Genomic DNA, 5,064 nt, shown 5'->3' with positions numbered 1-5,064 from the left:
GCATCTAGGGAGAGGACTCGGCAGGGTCCCAAAAGAAAGGGCCATCCTTGATGTACCTTAATGAATTATTTAAAGTAACAATAAGTATATACAAGGGTAATGTCATGAATATAGTATATTTAGATCTCAAAGATCCCTCAGTAAGAATTGCATGGTAGGTTTATGGCTTAGGTCAGTGGATTTCTAACAGGGATAAAACTCAAAGGATAACAAACTAACAACAAAACAAAAAGCATAAAAGGAAGGGTTAAAGGTAGTTCCCATTTTTAAAACAGTGCTGCAGAAAAATCAGTACTGATACCACGTTATTCACTATTGCATAAATAATTTGAACTCAGAAATTGGAAGGAAAAATTTCAAATTTACAAAGTACACTGAATTATGGTGTGTTGTTAATACTGCAGGGGGGGGACTCCAGTAGGAAGACATTAATAAACTGGCAGAATGAACTTTAATTGGAAAATGAACTTCAACATAGATAAGTGTGAGCCAATACATTTGGGAAGAGGGATGAGGAGTCATATATTACTTGAAAAATTACTATCTAAATGAGGTAGAGGAACAGAGGAATCTGGGGATATAGACATACAAATTATTAAATATAGTTATAGACGTTACCAAGGCCACGAGAAAAAGCAAAGAATTAGCTGGGTTTCCCGAGGATTCAAAGTGAAAAGCAGAGAAGTTACGTTGAACCTGAATAGAACATTGGTTGGACCACACTTTGAGTACTCCGAATAGTTGTGATCTACATGTTGTGCACAAAAGTGAGGTGTGGGAGGTGGTGAAGAAAAGATTTACAAGGATGATACCGCAGCTGGGAAGACACTGGCAGGAAGGATTGCACAAACTCTTTTCTCCAGAAAAAGGAGTCTGAGATGTGATTGGCTGGTGGTCTTCAAGATTATGAATAAGTTTAATAAGGGAAGCATGGAGAAGATGTTTCCACTTGTGGGCATGAGTAAGGGCCATATTTAAAAGGCATTCATTAATTCATCCAATAAGGAATTCAGGAGGAACTCTTTACTTCAAGAGTGTTGAGAATATGGAATTTACTACCACAGGGTATAGCATAGGTATTTATGGGGAACTGGATAAACATGAGAGAGAACAAAATTGAAGATTATGTTAAAGGGATTTGACATTGAGGGCTGGGAGGAGGCCGATATGAAGCATAAGCATCAACATGAACTTGCTACACCAAATGGTTTGTCTCAAAGTTGTACTTTCTAACACTTCATATGTACAGCCTGGTGATGCTGGTTACAAAATTCAACTATCATTCAAAAGTGACTGAAGAATTAGTAATTTTGGATTAAATTTCCTCCCTTCTTTCTAACCGCGCCTTAATTTAAAAAATTCTTGCTCATTGTCCATTTGGTCATTTTTTTTAAAATTTATTAAAATATGGAAACAGGCCCTTCGGCCCAACAAGTCCACACCGACCTGCTGAAGGGCAACCCACCCAGACCCATTCCCCTACATTTACCCTTTCACCTAAACACTACAGGCAATTTAGCATGGCCAATTCACCTAACCTGCACATTTTTGGACTGTGGGAGGAAACCGGAGCACCCAGAGGAAACCCGTCCGGGTTCAACATCGTCTGAAACAAAATACCATGCATTTGGCCTCAGTACCACTGGATGTGTCTTTGTTTGAGTGCGGGCACACATCCTGGGCTCAGCTGCTTTGATCAGCCCAATAGCATGAGGAGGCATAACCATTAGGCAAAAGACAGGAAGTTTAGAAGGGATTGGAGGGAAAAAAAATTCACCTGGAGGCTGGTGGGAACCTGGGATGGATTGCCTGGGAAGCTAGTAAAGGCAGGAAACCTCACAACCTTCTTAAAAAAAATATATGCATGAGCACTTGAAATAACATAACATTCAAGGCTATGGTCCAAGTGCTGAAAGTGGGATTAGTGTACGAAGGCTGAAGGGCCTTTTTTGAGCTGTATGAATTTATGGCACGCAGGATACATTTCTGAGTGAGCAGGAGGTAGCAGAGCTTGGCTGCATGTTTACCTAGAATATAAATTCTATAAAGATGGACAACTCCGAAAGGCTGTTTGGCTGTGTTAGTATTTGTAGAAAGGGTGGTTAGGAGGTGGTGCAGCAGGCATTGGACGGCACGGTGGCACAGTGGTTAGCACTGCTGCCTCACAGCGCCAGAGACCTGGGTTCAATTCCCGCCTCAGGTGACAGTCTGTGTGGAGTTTGCACATTCTCCCCGTATCTGCGTGGGTTTCCTCCGGGTGCTCCGGTTTCCTCCCACAGTCCAAAAATGTGCGGATTAGGTGAATTGGCCATGCTAAATTGCCCGTAGTGTTTAGGTGAAAGGGTAAATGTAGGGGAATGGGTCTGGGTGGGTTGCCCTGCGGCAGGTCAGTGTGGACTCGTTGGGCCGAAGGGTCTGTTTCCACACTAAGTAATCTAAAAAAAAATGACCAAATGGACGATGAGCAAGAATTTTTAAAATTAAGGTGTGGTTAGAAAGAAGGGAGGCAATTTAATACAATTCTGAATGACCAGTGAATGGAAGATGCTTTTATTTTGTCATTGTGCTGTAAATTTACTTTAATATACACTGAGTGACAGTAACATCTGTTCTCCCTCCATCTGTGATTTGTAATGAAAGAGTTTTACTTGCTTTGTATTCTAAGGAGTCGAGGACAATTCCTGACTGCTGTGTGGTGTGAAGAACTGGGAGCTGTTGGCAAATGATTTTGATTAAGGTTGAAAGTTCGCTCTGTGTTCTCTCTGTCTCTCTGCAAGCTCACTATTGGAAGTGCACTATAACCCCCGCCGGGCAGAAGTAATAGACTACACCGAGTGACTTATTGGATCCAAACGAGGTTTCTGGAGATCTTTCGGGTCTCCTCAGTAGTTTCAATGAAAAGTGAAAGAGAGTCAAAGTACAAAGAGTGACAAGGGCAGTCAAGCCTGCCTGAGGCGACACTGTTTGCAGCACTGATAGACAGAGTATCAGAAGCATGCCCATCAGTCAGTCGCTGTAATCTAAAGCGAGTGGAGAAGGAGAGTGTGAGGGGAATGGGAGAAGTGGAAGCAAGGGGGCACAAGACACCAGTTCAAACCCGTAGCTTTAAAAATCTTTTCTTTTAAAGTCCTGCTTCAGGGTGGAATATCAGAAAGATAGCAAGGTCGAGACAAGAGACTGGGGGCAGGTCATTGGATTTAAAAGGGGGAAAACAATTGGAAAATGGGTTTAAATGAGACACTAAGTGAATGCAATTCAGAGGGAGTTAATTTACCCATCAGCTTACAATGGAATCTGTGACCAAGCCTGATAGCAATTAAACTGAATACCAAGGAAAAACTGCCACAGAAAGGCCCAGCTCAGTGACTGACAAATGCAACTAATTTCACGTAATTTAATCCCTTCCCGTTAAATATTTCAGTTTGCTGATGGATGGTCAAATTTAAAAATATTGTTTAACCCTTTGGTAGATCACACAGAGTTAGCTCCCACTATCTCAGAATGATATGGCACCCACTGTTCAAACTATTCCCCCCCCCCCGTGTGTAACACAGCACAGGCATCCACCGTCCAACCCCTCTCCCACCGGCTGACACAACACTGGCACCCACTATTGACAGAAACCTCTTTGATGCCAGTTGGCTCAATCTTGTGCTGATCGTGCAGACAGTCTGCTTGCAGGAGGCCATACTCCCCAGAGGGCTCATTAGAGAGGGAGGACTGGAGCTGAGTTTAACATGAAGGTGCTTCAGGTGAGGGCCGAGGTTGAGGAGACAGCAACTTCATGGTCATCTCAGCCAGTGCAGGAATTGAACCCCGCTGTTGGCATCACTCTGTAGTGCAAACCAGCCATCCAGCCAAGTGAGCTAACCACCTCGCGAGGCAGTAGCTAGCACTGCACCAATGATGAAGCAGGCCCATCCCACTAGGTGTCAATTTCACAGGAGTTACTGGCCTGGTAAGACATGCATTGAACAAAAATAGCGAAGGAGACAGACAGAAGAAACTTCACACAATTAAATCCATGGAAAAGGACCTGTTATTTTACCAATGAAGGTTATGAGGGTAGGTGGTGTCACACTGTACAGAGTGGGAGGAAGGGACAGTGTATCTTCCAACCCAAAAAAAACAAAATTCATTAGAAAAACAAATTGAGCTTCAAAACAAATTGTGATGAGTGCAATTATGAGGATTTTCATGCCTCATTCAATCTGTTGTAATTAATAGACCTGGACTGGACAGTGTTTGCAAGTGAGCTGAGCTGGCTCTTGTCTGCACAGAGCAGATGACAGAGCCAATTTTCTGTCTGCTCTCCATGTCACTCGGCTAATTGGCTGCAGTGAGTTAATGAAAAGTGAAAAGCTCTGAAAGGAAAACACAGCAAAGGTGGAGCCAGAGGGAGGACAAGTGGAGGAGAAAAGAGAGGAGGGAGGGTGGACGGTAGCAAAGACCCTCTCCACTGGCAGGAAAACTAATGGCAATGCCACTTCTGTCAGGATTCTGCATCCAGCAGCTGCGGGTCCGTCTGAAAGCTGGCCATTCATAGAGTCATAGAGACGTACAGCATGGAAACAGACCATTCGGTCCAACCTGTCCATGCCGACCAGGTATCCCAACCCAATCTAGTCCCACCTGCCAGCACCCTGCCCATATCCCGCCAAACCCTTCCTATTCATATACCCATGCAAATGCCTCTTAAATGTTGCAATTGTACCAGCCTCCACCACATCCTCTGGCAGCTCATTCCATACACGTAACACCCTCTGCGTGAAAAAGTTGCCCCTTAGATCTCTTTTCTATCTTTCCTCTCTCACCCTAAACCTATGCCCTCTAGTTCTGGACTCCCCAACCCCAGGGAAAAGACTTTGTCTATTTATCCTATCTAAGCCCTCAATTTTGTAAACCTCTATAAGGTCACCCCTCAGCCTCCGATGCTCCAGGGAAAACAGCCCCAGCCTGTTCAGCCTCTCCCAGTAGCTCAGATCCTCCAACCCTGGCAACATCCTTGTAAATCTTTTCTGAACCCTTTCAAGTTTCACAACATCTTTCCGATAGGAAGGAGAC

At 44.0% G+C, this 5,064-nt stretch overlaps 1 protein-coding gene across 2 annotated transcripts in view; it reads right to left on the bottom strand.

Annotated features, from left to right (window-relative positions):
• Positions 1 to 5,064, bottom strand: part of LOC122540354 (paired box protein Pax-7-like) — a 184,028-nt gene that overhangs the window by 62,488 nt on the left and 116,476 nt on the right. The gene's annotated exons all lie outside the window — the stretch shown is intronic.

Source organism: Chiloscyllium plagiosum, chromosome 34, assembly GCF_004010195.1.
Source record: "Chiloscyllium plagiosum isolate BGI_BamShark_2017 chromosome 34, ASM401019v2, whole genome shotgun sequence".
NCBI lineage: Eukaryota > Metazoa > Chordata > Chondrichthyes > Orectolobiformes > Hemiscylliidae > Chiloscyllium > Chiloscyllium plagiosum.
Note: the sequence above shows the minus strand (reverse complement) of the source record. Positions and strands in the feature narration are given on the sequence as shown.